General features: G+C 44.1%; 1 pseudogene; it reads left to right on the top strand.

Annotated features, from left to right (window-relative positions):
• Positions 1–7,246: 7,246 nt before the first annotated feature.
• Positions 7,247–16,799, top strand: part of LOC115480332 — a 53,817-nt pseudogene continuing 44,264 nt past the window's right edge.

Genomic DNA, 16,799 nt, shown 5'->3' on the forward strand with positions numbered 1-16,799 from the left:
AATCCCAATAAATAAATATGTGCCTTTTTATAATTTCAGGTCTTGTTACTACTACTACTTATCATTTCTATAGTGCTACTAGACATACACAGCGTTGTACACATTATATGCAGGTACTTTCTCTGTCCCTAGAGGGCTCACAATCTAAGTTTTTGTACCTGGGGCAATGGAGGGTTAAGTGACTTGCCCAAGGTCACAAGGAGCTGCAGTGGGAATAGAAACCAGGTTGTGAGGATCAAAATCCACTACACTAACCATTAGGCCACTCCTAAGTGTATTTGAAGGATAGTCTCTGGTTGTTTACTGATCCTAGATGTAGCGTGTGAAAATAGCACCATACACAATATGGGTGTGGAGAAGGGAAACTCAACTGAGGCAGCAAGATTTTCTTTTGCAAAGCAAACAAGCCACGACTGACTAATATTACGTGCAGCCACTGTAACTGAACTTTCTTGATGAAGACATGCACAAATGATTAATTTGCAGGCATTGGTACACTTACAGTTTGGGATAGTCAAAGCTTAAATGTACACTGAATGGAGAAATTTAAAAGTCACTCTAAATGAATAATATTCGAATGAGTAAAATGTTTCACAACTTTTTAATTAGACTACGTGCTCCATACAAAGGGTTTATGCAGACATAGGATCAGTGGCGTGCCAAGGGCAGGGCAGTCCGCCCCGGGTACACCCTGCAAGGGGGTGCAGGGAGCAGCCACATGACTGTCAGCTCCACCAGTTCCCTGCTCCCTCTGACGTTAGTTGCTTCCTGTTCCCGGGAACGGAATCAGTGGAGCTTACAGCTGCGTGACTGCTCCCTGCACCCCCCAGGAGGTAAGAGCGATGCACCAGATTGGGGGGGAGGGGTAATGATGATGCACTAGGGGGGTGATGATGCGCCAGAGGGGTGCACATCGGCGATCTGCCCTGGGTGGCAGCCGAACTAGGAATGCCACTGCATAGGATAGAATTAGAGTTAGACTCACAATTACCATATATGGTGACATTGTTCCACACGTGGATACCCCATTTGACTTGAATATCCATTCAAGAACAGAATACTGAATGTACTTTGCTGTATGTATGGTAAGGTAACCTGAATTACTATGCAAATTTGTTGTAATGTCTATGCTTTTTGGTTCCCAACTGTGGCAACCTGAAATCATAGGTACTCATGTATCTTTGCACAATTATACCTATCTTTTGCAAGACTGCATTCCTATGACCAAGGGAAAGTCTATCCTACCCAGTTTTCTCAGTATGAACCTTGTCTTTCACAACACAGTATTAACCTATGTCAGAGTGGAAAATGTTGTTAAATGTTAATTATTCAGTCTTAATTGACATAGATTATCATGTGGTATGTGTTGTTTCTACTTTTCCCATTACCAAATGCAGTCAAGTACTCCCAGTTCCTTTTTATGGGTATTTACACAATATTAGTTATCTTGCTATTAATAATAATTTCTATGTTGTTAATAATAAGACTCTTCTGCATGCAAATATACTCATTTCTCCTAATATTCAGCCGATGGAGGTCAGAGGTTTTTTTAAACACTGATCATTGCCGGCTAAATTATCCCCTGATATTCAGTGCCAGGCCATCTCCGGGCACTTAATATTGGGGAATAATTTGAGGCGGGCAGGTGGCTGGACTACATAACATTTTTTTTAAAGAAAAGCACCTAAGCCCCCTCCCGTCCCAATGTCCCCCTTTCCTTCTTCCCTCCCCCATGCATTAAGGCCCTCCCCCTGCAAGACCTTCCACCCCTGCCTACCCACAACAGTGAATGTAAGCCCTCCCCTCGGATTTACCTACATCCCTGGTGGTCCAGTGGGGTCATTGGGGCAGGAGCACAGCTCACTCGCTCCTGCCCCTTGCAGCGCCTAGGGAAAATAGCTGCCATGACCTCTCGTGGCAGCTCGTGGTACCATTTAATGTTTGAAATTGTTGCCTTTCATTCTGTTTATATAAACACACTGTTTCTGTTCATTTAACCAGTTATGCAACAATAGAACCATAGTATGGAGACGTGGAGGGCCATTTTCGAAAGAAACTTCCAAGTTGCGATTTGGACGTCTTTGCAAAACACTCAAACCCAGGGGTGGGGAAACCCGTATTTTTGAAAAAAGATGGACGTCCAACTTTCATTTCGAAAATACTGTCAGAGACGTCCAAATCCTTAAATTTGGACGTCCCCAGATTTGGTCGTCCCTAGACATGGACGTCTTTCACTTTTGGCGTTTTTCGAAACCAAAGACCTCCATGTCAAAAATGTCCAAATGCAAGCCATTTGGTCATAGGCGGTCGGTGGCCCAATTGGGGAGGCTAAAGGGGGTGGGGTAAGGGGGTGGGGTTAGGGGCAGGGCTTACATCCATAATTGTCTGACAACACAGAAAAAAAATAAGTAAAAATAAAATAGTCACAATACCTTTTATTAAATTTAGATATTAGATATGTATCATATGTCAAAAAATAAAGTGGTTGCTCAAAGCATATACTAACCACAATCGCTCAACTGCAAAACACTATGCACAACTTTAACACACTCAGAACCTTACTGTACCATAAATATTACACTGGGCAGACCCTAATACACCATATGGAAAATGCAGACCGTCAACAATTTGAAACAAGGGATCATAATATCACAATTCTCATGTAGAGCCACAAAACATCCTTTTAGGGTGGATAGTGTTCACAATGAGCTCCTTTTATTAACAACCATATGTAGATCCTTCAAGAGGTAGTGTGTCATGATTTAGGCTCTACACCCTCTCTGAGGTTTTGGTGCCACCTCAGTAAGGCCAACACACAATCTCTCCACTGCAAAACACTATACACAAACTTGTGCAAAAACACACTCATAACCTTACCAAACCATAACAGCACTAATTCCAAGGACAGAACGAGCTACAACCTTATGCGTGGAAAGGCAGCACTATAATTACACTGGGCTCTAAAACACCAGTACACAACCTAGTGAAACAAAAACAAACAAAACAAATTGGGCTGCAAATACTACACACTAGCAGAATACTGCATCTTGATCACACATAAAAAACACATGACACAACAGATATGAAGGCAAAATACTGAATTGGAAAGTTACCTCAAGAAGTCAGGCTCAGCATGCAGCAATACTAGAAAAATTGAAACTTGCATGCAAAATATCACAGATGCACATTTCCAAAAGATCTCTATCGCTAAACAGGGAAAATCAAACTGAATGAATACATCTGAAGACACCCGTAAACTTATTTTTTACTTTTTTTTTCAAACTGTCTAGAGTGTTTGCATTTCCAAAAGATGACATATTCCAATTAATACATTCTGATTAAAAAAATGTTTTCTACCTTTGCTGTCTGAGCATTTAGTTTTTCTATTAGCTTTGGTCCCAGTGTCTTCAGTTTTATGCAGTGTCTTCTTTCCATTTGATATTTTTTTCTCTCACCATGTCCACCATCCTTCTGTGTCCTTATGCATCCTGTCTACCATCTGTAGCCCTGTCCCTATCCTTTCTCCAGTTTCAACATCTGCCCTCAAAGTGTTCCAATCCAGCCCTTAAATTCAGCAATTTCCCCTCCATCCATATCCAGCATTTCTCCTCACTTCCCTCCCCTCCATCCATGTGCATCTACTTCCTCTGTCTTCTCTCCCCTCCATCCATGACCAACATTTCTCCTCTCTCCCTTCCACTTCATCTGTGTGCATCTCCTTCCTTTGTCTTTCCTTCCCTCCATCCTTGTCCAACATTTCTCCTCTCTTCCCTGCCCTCCATTCCATCCATGTCTAGCATTTATCCTCCCTTCCCTCCCCTCCATCCATGTGCATATCTTTCCTGACTTCCCTCCCCTCCATCCATCCATCCATCCATGTCCAGCAATTCTCCTCTCTCCCCTGCCCTCCCCTCCATCCATCCATGTCCAGTGATCTCTTCTCTCCCATGCTCTCCCCTCCAGTGATCTATTTTCTTTCCCCCTGCCCTCTCTTTCTCTCCATGTGCAGCAATCTGTTCTCTCCCCCTGCCCTCCCCTTCTCTCCATGTCCAGCGATCTGTTCTCTCCCCCTGCCCTCCCCTTCTCTCCATGTGCAGCAATCTGTTCTGTCCCCCTGCCCTCCCCTTCTCTCCATGTCCAGCGATCTGTTCTCTCCCCCTGCCCTCCCCTTCTTTCCATGCCCAGCGATCTGTTCTCTCCCCCTGCCCTCCCCTCCTCTCCAGCGATCTGTTCTCTCCCCCTCCCCTTCCAGCGATTCTCCCTGCCCTCCCTCAGCTCCCCGACAGCCCTCCTCTCCGTTCCTTCCTGCCCCTCCAAGAGTTTAACCCTTTTACTGTCCATGGCAGCGACGTCAGTAAAGAAGAAGGCACTGCAGGTTCGCCTCCAGCTTCTCCCTTCCCTCTTAACAGAGTGTCCCTCCCTTGCGGAAACAGGAAATGCATCATTGCAGAAGGCGGGACACTGTGTGAAGAGGGAAGGGAGAAGCTGGAGCCGGAGGTGAGCCCGCAGTGCCTTCTTCCTCACTGACGTCGCTGCCACGGAAGGTAAAAATGCACAGGGGGGAGGGGAGAGGAACAGAGAGGAGTTGGGCTGCCGGTCGGGGAGTTGAGTCGGGAGGGAAGGAGCCCTGCGCTTGTGGGGGCAGCAGGGGAAGAAGGTTACGGTTGGGCTGGGGAGGCTTAGCCTCCCTGAGCCTCTTATACGGGGCGCCTATGCATTTGGTCATGGAAGGAGCCAGCATTTGTAGCGCACTGGTCCCCCCTGACATGCCAGGACACCAACCGGGCACCCTAGGGGGCACTGCAGTGGACTTCATAAAATGCTCCCAGGAACATAGCTCCCTTACCTTGTGTGCTGAGCCCCCCAAAACCCACTACTCATAACTGTACATCACTACCATAGTCCTTACGGGTGAAGGGATGGGGATGGGCGGGACAAATTGTTTGTTCTTTTGGCCGCTGTCGGAGACAGGGTGCTGGACTCGATGGACCCTTGGTCTGCCCCAGCATGGCGATGCTTATGTACTTAAGGGGGAAACCTATATATGGGTACAGTGGGTTTGTGGAGGGTTTTGGAGAGCTCGCTGTTTCCTTCACAAATGTAACAGGTGGGGGGTATGGGCCTGTCTGAAGTGCACTGCAGTACCCACTAAAACTGCTCCCGGGACCTGCATGCGTTGTCATGGACCTTAGTATGACATCTGAGACTGGCATAGAGGCTGGCACAACATATTTTAAAAGATGCTTTTTGAGGGTGGGAGGGGGTTAGTGACCACTGGGGGAGTAAGGGGAGGTCATTCCCGATTCCCTCCGGTGGTCATCTGGTCATCTTGGGCACCTTTTTGTGCCTTATTCGTAAAACAAAACAGGTCCGGGTGAAAACGTCCAAGTGTTCGTCAGGGACGTCCTTGCTTTTTTCGATTATGGGTCAAAGATGTCCTAGTGTTAGGCACGCTCAAGTCCCGCCTTCGCTACGCCTCCGACACGCCCCTTTGAAATTTGGACATCCTTGCGACGGGCTGCAATTGGAGACGTCCAAAATCAGGTTTTGATTATCCCGATTTGGCCGTTTCTGTGAGAAGGACGTCCATCCTCCGATTTGTGTCGAAAGATGGACGTCCTTCTCTTTCGAAAATGAGCCCGACAGTGCAATGGCCAAGGGATGGAATATAGTGGTAATAGTTTAGATTATTGTCCATTGCCCTTTGGCTTACACTATGAAACAAGTCAGCTGACTCTTAGAACATCTGCTGTCCGGTAATCGACCCCAGCACTTTGCACATGATCTACAGTTATATGTTATATAAGATATTTTGTTCAAATCATACAGTAAATGTGCGGACATTGCATACTCACTGAGAAGGAAACCCATAAAAGGAATTAAGCAAAGAATGCTGTCTGGATTTGTGTCAGTGGACACAGATTGCAGGATGTGATTGTGGAAGAAACACTATTATTTAACTGGATTGTGGGTGTCTAAAAGTTGGAGTCTCATGCCCAGGGCAGACATGTTGCTTGGCCCCTTCCAGCAATATTACTCCTGACTTCACCCGCTGGATGGAGGGATCCCTCAGCTTGAGCTGAATACAGTGATTATGCCAGGATGTTGAAACATATTGCAGTGATATTCCGTGATGATGATTATTATTATTATTAATTGTAGATATAAATCTTGCATGTGCCTTTAAGGCTTGGGACTAGTTATAAAGAAATTGCTTTTTATCTTTTGGAAACAGTTATGTGTATTTCCTCTTTTTTGGGCATTGCTCCAGGTCAAAACAAGTACTTACAAAAATTATTTGCTGATATACATGCATAAAAGCACATGCTGCAGAAACACAGTAAATATTTTTGTGCAATATAAACATAGATGATCGCAAAGCCAGGTAGGTGGAACTTCACAAGGGTTGCAAGATAAATGCATAGGTGGACACTTTTCCTTGTGCAACAATTTATAGAGACATTCCTGGGGCTTTTTTTTTTTTTTTACATTTGTGAGGGAAGGCCTCTGGGATTGGGTGAAGCAGCCTGCTCTTGCTGACATGTGCCAGCACTGCCTAAAAAACTAATCATGGCAGAAGAGGCAAGGAGGTGTGGGGACAAAGAGGGAGAGAGCAGGGAGGTGCTGGTTCAGGTGGGGCAATGAGACAGGCAAATACTGCATTGGGGCAACAAGGGACCACAGATAGTCAGGTACTGCATGAGGAGACAAAAGAGAGGGGGAGGGAGGGAGGGAGGGAGGAAGTGAGGGACAGATGTGCTACATTAAGAGAGGCAGGGAGGGAAAGTAGTGCTGCATAGGGGGGCAAGGAGGGAGAGAGGGAGACAGGTGCTGCATGGGAAGGCAAGGAGGGAGAGAGGTGCTGTATCAGGAGGGGTAGGCAGGGACAGAGGTGCTGCATCAGGGGTGGGGGCAAGGAGGGACAAAGGTGCTGCATTAGTGGGAAAGCATGGGTTACAAATGTAATAAAAAAAATAAATGTTTATAATATGATAAGCATATAAATAGAACTTATGCAGGAATCTGTCAATCTGCTTTACTAAACTTTGGAGCTAATTTCAGGGCTAATATGATGGCTGTTGAGCTGTATTTCTCATGAATTAACTGCTTATTAATTCCATTTAATATAAATATTTAATAGGAGTACCTTGGGAGTGATTTATGTTACGTTTGTCAGAATAACACAATGAACCTTACACAATCAAAAGTTAACTAGCCAGGTTATTGGCTAAATAATAATCAAGATTTAGAGACAAAAAGGTTTGGACTATTACAGCAATAATCCAGATGATGTCAAGATGAAGTAATCATACTCCACCTTTGCTGGAAGTCAAATTCATCTGCATAAATATGTCATGGAAGTGAACAGTTCTCAGTTACCACGACAGGAGCATTCTGAATACACCCAAAATGGAGCTGACGGGAACTAGCATATTCCTTCTGCTGCTATGTGTTACCTCACTGATATTAAGCACAGTCCAGAAAAGGATGAAGCAAGGCGCCGGCAAACTACCACCTGGACCCATTGCTCTCCCCTTCCTAGGAAATTTCCTGCACCTGAATGATAAACAAATCTTCCACTCTCTTCTTCAGGTACATTATCCTTTTCTTGCTGCTCAATTTAGAAAGAGAGAGCAGATAGATAGATAGATAGATATAGATATAGATATAGATATATATCTATCTATATCTATCTATCTATCTATCTATCTATCTATCTATATATATATATATACAGAGAGAGAGAGAGTTAATAGCAAAACACATGCACATAAAACTGAATTTGAAGCTTAATTTTGAAATAATTAGGTTGCATGTGAAGAAGGACTAGAGTGTCAGAATAATGACTAGAATAAAATGAGGACTGATGCTCAGAGCCTTATATTAACACATTACAAATTAGTATTAATATTCAGAGACATTTTATAACTACATGCATGTGTGAAAGGCATAAGTAACCCAATGGCATATATCAATCTTCAAAATACTCCAGTAGATCACTCCATCAATATAATACCACACAAAATATCTACAGTATTATCATTAGCAAACTTTTCTACAGAAAGGAGTATGGAACCTCAGAGGTGAACTTTCAAATAGGAAGCCAGTTGAGTTACCTTATATCGTCATCAATCCGCTTCACTCCCAATAGGTATAGTTTTTTTTAAAGACTATTTATACTTCAATAAATTCACTATATCAATACTTTCTTCTCGTGATCAGTAAATAACTATACTTATCTGAAAGATGTTTGAATTGCTTCCGTGTATTCAAAGGGAGAAATTAGTGCTGACATCTGTTTCACCATATGCTTCTTCAAGGCACATCCCTGATTCCACTGGTTCTCTCCAAACACCCCATGCAAAGTGCACTGATGACAATATACGGTGGCTCAACCCAGTGAAGATCCTAGGTCGGCTGCCACACAAGGTGGATCGCTGCTGCGCACCCTCCCCCCCCCCGGTGCAATGACACCCCCCCCCCCCCCGGGTGCATTCTTAGCTGCTGGGAGCAGCCACGTGGCTGTCGGCTCCGCTGGCTCCCTGCTCCCTCTGACCCAGAACAGGAGGTAACCTCTTCTGGGCAGAGGGAGCAGGGAACCAGTGGAGCCGACAGGAGCGCGGCTGCTCTCTGCACCCTTCCAGCAGCGTGCACCCAGGGCGGACCACCCCCACTGCTCCGCCCTCGGTACGCCACTGGCTCAACCGGCTTCCTATTTGGAAGTTCAGTTCTGAAGTTCCATGCTCGTTTTTGTAGGAAAGTTTCTTAATGACAATACGGTAGATATTTTGTGGGATGTAAAAGGCATGCCATATTTTCCTTGAATGGGCTTTCACAACTTTTCAAAGCTCTAGGAAGTATGCACATCTGATTTGAAAATTACCTTAGGGCATTTATGAGCTATTGGCTGCGCACAAAATTGCAAGGTTAATTTATGCACATGTGGGAAAATCTTCAAATGGAAGTGTGTAACTGCAAACTTCTTCTTGACCCCATTATGTCATCACACATACTTGTTCGCTGGTTGGTATTTTATGAGAAGTCATTTACAAAATGACTTTATAAAATTATCCCCAATATGGGGTATTTGAATAAAGGGTTACACTTACAACAAACCAATGTGAACATTTTTAAATTTGTCTCCTATATTATCCTATCATGATAATGTTCTATGCATGCCATAGTCAAGTCATATAACTATGCAGAGTGAAGTATAGCTGTGGAAACAAGCTGTAGGAAGGAAAACAAGATGCTGAGCAAAGCTTTTGTAATGCTCAGAGGCTCGGGAAAGGAGCTTGGGTCACTGGGAGAGATCTCTTAGGTGCCCTTTTATGAAGGCGCATTGGCGTCTACGCACATCCAACATGCATCAATTTGGAACTCCTGCCCATCTACCGCATGCTCCAGGCAGTAATTTCATTTTTTACGTGCATCTGATATGCGCAGCTGAAAATATTTTTTTATTTTCTACTGCGTGGTGCTACCTAGGCGCTAATCGGCAGTGTACGTGTGCTGACAATTACCACCCGGCTAACATGTGAGACCTTACCACTAAGTCAATGGGTGGCAGTAAGGTCTCATGCCCAAAATGGACATGCGCCAATTTTTACATTGCCTCACGTCCATTTTCGGCCAAAAAAGGCCTTTTTTTGCAGGTGCACAGAAAAGTGGACCTGCGCACATCCAATACATGTGCCTACAACCATAGGAGCCAACTTTTCCAAAATTATTGGGGGTGCTAAGCCCAGTGGAAAAAATCCTTCCTTGGACAAATACAAGGAATTTTCTGAATATTGGGGGTGCTCAAGCACCCACAAAGCTGGCTCCTATGCCTACAACAGCACAGGCCATTTTTCAGCGGACCTTAGTGTGGTAGAAAGGTGCACAGGTAGTTAGGAAATATATGAAAGCAAATTTTCCTGAAGGACAATATCCATTAAACACAACAAATAACACAAACAAAAATTAATCTGGTATCACTGGAGAATTTGAGCTTCATCAAGAACCCAGCAAAACTATTTTTTATAAGTCTGCTGTTATCAATTCTGAAATTATTATTATTATATCTACTTGAGCCAGGAGACATCAAAGCAGATAGATTAATCTTCCAGTCTTGCATTCTATCAACTGCTTCTAACCAACTGATGTACAACTCATTGAGGTCTTTTTTGATTGTTTGACACCAACCAGCTCATTTTCAAAAGTGATCGCCGGCCATCTTCCAACACAAATCGGGAAATGGCCGATGATCTCCTGAACCCTGCGAAATCGGTATAATCAAAAGCCGATTTTGGCCGGGTTCAACTGCTTTTCGTCACGGAGCCGGCGAAACATCAAGGGGGCGTGTCTGTAGGGTAGTGAAGGCAGGACGGGGGCGTGCTCACAAGATGGCCGGCTTCACCCGATAATGGGAAAAAAAGCCAGGCTTGACGAGCATTTCGCCGGCTTTACTTGGTCCCTTTTTTTTCACGACCAAGCTTAAAAAAGGAGCCCCAACTGACCAAATGACCACCAGAGGGAATCGGGGATGACCTCCCCTTACTCCCCCAGTGGTCACCAACCCCCTCCCACTCGAAAAAAAACAAACAAAAAAAACCTGTTTGCCAGCCTCTATGCCAGCCTCAAATGTCATACCCAGCTCCCTGATAGCAGTATGCAAGTCCTTGGAGCAGTTTTTAGTGTGTGCAGTGCACTTCAGACAGGTGGACCCAGGCCCATCCCCCCCTACCTGTTACACTTGTGGTGGTAAATGGGAGCCCTCCAACCCCCCCCCCCAAACCCATGGTACCCACATCTAGGTGCCCCCCTTCACCCCTTAGGGCTATGGTAATGGTGTAGAGTTGTGGGGAGTGGGGTTTGGGGGGCTAAACATCTAAGGGAAGGGAGCTATGCACCTGGGAGCTATTTTTATTTTTATTTTTAATTTTTAGAAGTGCCCCCTAGGGTGCCCGGTTGGTGTCCTAGCATGTGAGGGGGGCCAGTGCACTACAAATGCTGGCTTCTCCCACTACCAAATGCCTTGCATTTCGCCGAGTTTGAGATCGCCAGCATTATTTTCCATTATGGCCGAAAACCGATGCCGGCCATCTCAAACCCGGCGAGCTGTGACATTTGGCTGGGCCCAACTGTATTTGCGAAGAAAAAGATGGCCGGCCATCTTTTTCGAAAATACGGTTGGCTCCGCCCACTTATGGCGCCAGCCCCGGAGATGGCCGCCCATAGAGATGGCCAGCGCTGTTCGATTATGCCCCTCCAAGTCTGTCTTGGCCTCCGTGGACCACTTTTCCCTTCTGGTATTCAGTTTATGGCTTACACACTATGTCCAAACCATCTAAATTACCATTGTTGTAGCACCTTACTAACTAGTGACTGTTCGGTTGTCTCTCTGATCACTTTGGTTTTAACCTTATTTTGCCACTTCACATATAGGATTCTTCTTAAGCTGCATAAATCAAAACTGTCTAATCTTCTTGGGCAAGTTTGTGCTACTGGTCAAGTTTTTGCACCATATACAAAGTGGGTATCACAGTGCATATTATGTGCATATGTCTTCTTGTTATCTCAGATATTACCTAATCTGTTAACTATGACACCACTTTATATTTTTTAACTTTAATTTATTTTTCAGTGTCTTATCTACAGTCATTAGTAATAAGTCATCTGGACTACTGTAACACTTTGTACGCAGGCTGTAAAGAACAGACCATTAAAAAACTCCAAACAGCCCAGAACACTGCAGCCAGACTCATCTTTGGAAAAACTAAATACGAAAGGGCGAAACCTCTAAGAGAGAAACTACATTGGCTACCACTCAAGGAACGAATCGAGTTCAAGATCTGCACAACCGTCCACAAAATCATCCACGCAGACACCCCACATTACATGTTAAACCTAGTGGACCTACCACCTAGAAACGTCAAAAGATCGGCCCGCAAATTCCTCAATCTAAACTTCCCCAGCTGCAAAGGAATTAAATACAAACAGTCATACGCTACTACTTTTGCGTATAAAAGCACACAGATCTGGAACGCATTACCCATGGCCCTGAAAAATATGGACAATCTAACCAGCTTTCGCAAATCTTTGAAGACATATCTCTTCAACAAAGCCTACGAAAGACATCCTTAATAATTTATTCCTCAAATCACTCAGATGCATCAAAAATGCCTCGCACAACACCTTTCTAGCACCTTGTATCTAATTCATCTACTTCCAGCTTATGTATTTAAAATCAAATAATGACCTTGCATCTAAATCATTTACTTTCAGCTTATGTATTTAAGATCACGTAATGACTGCATCATAACAACACTCTGTAAGCCACATTGAGCCTGCAAAAAGGTGGGATAATTTGGGGTACAAATGCAATAAATAATAATAATAATTAAAATACTTCCTAAACAGTGAAGTTTGGCACTTATTTCTAGTTAATTATCTTTCAATGTGATTACTGACTTATGTGCTATGTTTATAGTTATAACTGTCATCTTTTTGCTTCCTATAATTAACTCACGGGTTCTTTTACTAAGCTGCAGGGAAAAAGGCCCTACGGTAGCAGCGGGGGCCGTTTTACAGCAGCGGGTAAAAAGCCCCCCCCCCCACACACACAAAAACGCCATGCGGTAAAATAACCCAGGGCTGCTGAGAGGGGGGGGGCAGGGGGGACAAGGTTCCCCGGGCTCGGGTCTCCGAGGGGAACCCCTTCCCCTGTGCATTAAAAAACGAAGCTTCATAAATCAATATGCTGTCATAGTCTCTTGTCCCCTACATGGACCATGTTTCACCAATTGCTGGTTCAGCTGTCAGACCTGATATACTTGCCTTCGTCCTCCTGTAGATGCAATTGGTGAAACATGGTCCATATAGGGGACAAGAGACTATGACAGCATATTACATTGACCGACAAACTCACCGTGAACATCCGGTGCACCTGTCCTAGCATAGGAGCTGGTCTACTGGTGCCTACTAAGCTAAGTGTTTTTTTACATTTATTAAACTGACTGTGAATAATTAATAATTAATCACTATGAATGGCAGGTAGGAGGACTCCTGTGCAATGATGTTGGGACGGTGTTATTACTAAGATACTGGCTGTGGTCAACTGTAATACACTGAGCACTGAGCACATTGCATTTAAAAAAGAAAAAAAGATTTGTTGGGAGCATATCAACATGGTATTATCTTTGTAAAGGGGTTTCTCTGACTTTGTAGTTAAAGTGTAATGCCAAGAAGTGTAGAGTGATGCACTTGGGGTGCAAAAACCCTAAAGAGAGGGGCCAAATAGGAGGGGAGAGATTAGTAAGTTCGACTCAGGAGAGAGACCCTGGGGTGTTGGTGTCTGAGGATCTGAAGGTGAAGAAACAAGGCGACGGCCGTGGCCAGAAGGATGCTAGGCTGCATAGAGAGGGGCATAACCAGCAGAAGAAAGGAGGTGTTGATGCCCCTCTACAAGTGGTTGGTGAGACCGCATTTGGAGTATTGTGTTCAGGTTTGGAGGCCATATCTTGCTAAAGATGTAAAAAGACTGAAAGCGGTAGAAAGAAAAGCTACAAAAATGGTATGGGATTTCATCTGCAAAAATGTCATCTGCCATCTGGAGGCTTAACACGTTCCTGCTCTCTGACGCAGCGTTCTTGCAGCATATTTCTCAAGCGTCCTCTGACTTTTTTGCTGCTAGCAAGGACTCTGTGTCTTCGTCTATAACCTTGTGGGAAGCTTTTAAGACTTGGCTGAAGGGTGAAATAATTAGCTATTCAGCACATCGCCATAAAACCACTGCTGCTCATCCCTTGAAGCAGACATTCGTCATCTTGAAATGTCATAAGTACATAAGTAATGCCATACTGGGAAAAGACCAAGAGGCTCATTTTCAAAGCACTTAGCCTCCCAAAGTTCCATAGAAACCTATGGAACTTAGCCTCCCAAAGTGCTTTGAAAATATGCCTCTAGGGTCCATCGAGCCCAGCATCCTGTCCACGACAGCGGCCAATCCAGGCCAAGGGCACCTGCCAAGCTTCCCAAACGTACAAACATTCTATACATGTTATTCCTGGAATTGTGGATTTTCCCAAGTCCATTTAGTAGCGGTTTATGGACTTGTCCTTTAGGAAACCGTCCAACCCCTTTTTAAACTCTGCTAAGCTAACTACCTCTATATACAGATTCATCTAGAGTTTTAACTCAACAGCTCAGAGCTCTCAAAATGCAGTATAACTCCATCTTGTCCAACATCACTAATGCCATCGCATTCCGGCAAAATGCTGTCTATTATACTGAGTCCAATAAAGCTGGCAAGTTGCTTGCGTCCTATCTTAAGGGCAAGAGAATTAAGCAACGCATAGCGCTGATTTGGGCGCCAACAGGAGCTTCTCTGACCTCCTCCTCTCACATTCTAGAGGCATTCCATTCCTTTTATTCCTCGTTGTATTCTTCAGAATGTGTGGCCTGTGACTCTGGACTCGCTACTTTCCTCTCTTCTTTAAATCTACCTCGGCTCTCTGAACAGCAGATCCATCAATTAAGTCAGCCCATCACTCCTGCCGAGGTAGTATCTGCAATCAAGGCATTGTCTTCGTTTAAAACGCCAGGTCCTGACAGGCTGCCTGTGGAGTTTTATGCCTCCTTCTTGGACTCTATCTCACCCTACTTGCTGCCTTATTATCAAGAGCTGCTGGCTTCATCATCAACAGGACACTTTTTGAATGCTACTATTGTAGTAATTCCGAAGCCTAATAGAGACTGTACCCTTGTACAGAATTATAGGCCTATTTCTTTGTTAAATGCTGATTACAAAATCTATGCAAAAATATTAAGCTGTACAATGGGGAATATTCTCCTGTTGCTCATACATAGAGATCAAGTTGGTTTTGTTAAACACAGATATGGTGCTGATAATACTAGATTATTGAGTCATCTTATCCACTCCGCTCGCTCTCTGGACCATCCTGTTTTATCTGTCTCTCTGGCTGCTGAAAAAGCCTTTGATCGGGTGGAGTGGACATACTTATTTGGTGTGCTTGCGCATTTTGGGTTCCCTGATTCCTTTCTGCATATGGTACACCCAGGGCTTTTTTTGAGGGGGTACTTGGGGGTACTGAGTACCGGCACTTTTCCATTGTCTGCTAAAATTGACCCCATGGTCTCCAAGTTTTAATGAAAGAGCTCAGGCTCTACACATAGATTCTGTGGCCGGTTGCAGGGGGCCTGGGTATTGTGGGGTGGGTCCCTCAGTGATCATCCCACCCCTGAAGGGTGGCCTGGCATTTGAGTACCGGCACCTTTTTCGCTAGAAAAAACACACTGGATATGCCTGTTATATTCTTGGCCTTCTGCACAAGTATTAGCGAATGGTGAGTTCTCTGCCCCCTTTGAACTGCATAGGGGTACGAGATAGGGCTGCCCCATTTCTCCCCTGTTGTTTAATTTAGCTCTTGAGCCTTTGTTGGTGGCTATCCAGAAATCACACGATATCACTGGTGTGGTGCTGGGACCAGAGGAATTTAAACTCTCGGCATATGCTGATGATATTGTATTCTATCTTGCCAATCCTGTGGCGTCACTGAATGCCCTCATTCAACTGATTTGTCATTTCTCCACACTATCAGGCTACAAAATTAATTGGGACAAAACTGAGTTGATGCCTTTAAATGATGCTTGTACCCCTTTTATAATCCCTTTTACCACCCTTAAGTGGGTGGTCTCCTCCCTCAAGTATTTGGGTGTCCTTTTTGATAGAGATCTTCAGACTACTGTCCAGCTTAACTCCACTAGAATTACTGCCATGGTTACACATTCACTTTCATCTTGGTCTCCACTTAATCTTACTTGGTGGGGTCGGCTTGACTCTATTAAAATGATGGTGGTCCCCAAGATCACATATGTTCTTAGTATGATTCCTGTCCTGTTTCCCACTGCTTTTTATAGACGGATGGAAAGGCTACTCTCTAACTTCTTATGGAATTCAAAGTCACCTCGCATTTCCCTGGGTAAACTTAAATAATCTAAATTGCAGGGTGGTGTAAAATCTCCTGATCTTTTATCTTATCATAAAGTGTTTATTATCCGTCAGGGTCTAGAATGGATTGTTCCCTCTACCGCAGAACCTCCGCCCAGATCGTTGCTGCTGGAGCAGACTTTACTTAGCCCTTTACTTCCTGCTTCCTTAGTAGGTATCAACTACTGAAAAATGTAGATAGGAAAAAGTCACTGAGAACACTTGTAAATTGCAACAAGGTGGAGTCTCATATTTAGCACAAATCCTCATCTCACTCTCACGGTGAAACCAAGTTCGTGCATTTTTTTAATCATTGACTATAAATCACCTCCACCCTATGTGTTGCACTAACAATAATTTTGATGATAGCCTGTGCTCTCACAACATCTCATGAAAAATTTACATATATATATAAAAAATGTTCAAAAGACACTTAGCTTGAGGAGCCCGTATGCTCAACTCTCTAAACTGGTGTGTGTAGAAACCTCGACAGGTGCCTGTTTCGCCTTGCTTCTTCAGGGGGAATTTCACACCATTTAGCTATTGTGTGCCTGATCACAGCTACTTTCCAAATGCTGTCATTTACTATGTATCACATACCATGTAAAATGAGTTTATCTTGTTGGGCAGACTGGATAGATCGAACAGGTCTTTATCTGCCGTCATCTACTATGTTACTATGTTATTGTCGACAGCATAAGTGGCTTTACTACTACTACTACTTATCATTTCTATAGCGCTACCGGACATACACAGTGCTTCACACTTGAACATGGAGAGACATATTCAAGTGCTTTAAATATCA

This window comes from Microcaecilia unicolor, chromosome 11 (genome assembly GCF_901765095.1).
Source record: "Microcaecilia unicolor chromosome 11, aMicUni1.1, whole genome shotgun sequence".
In the NCBI taxonomy this organism is placed as follows: domain Eukaryota; kingdom Metazoa; phylum Chordata; class Amphibia; order Gymnophiona; family Siphonopidae; genus Microcaecilia; species Microcaecilia unicolor.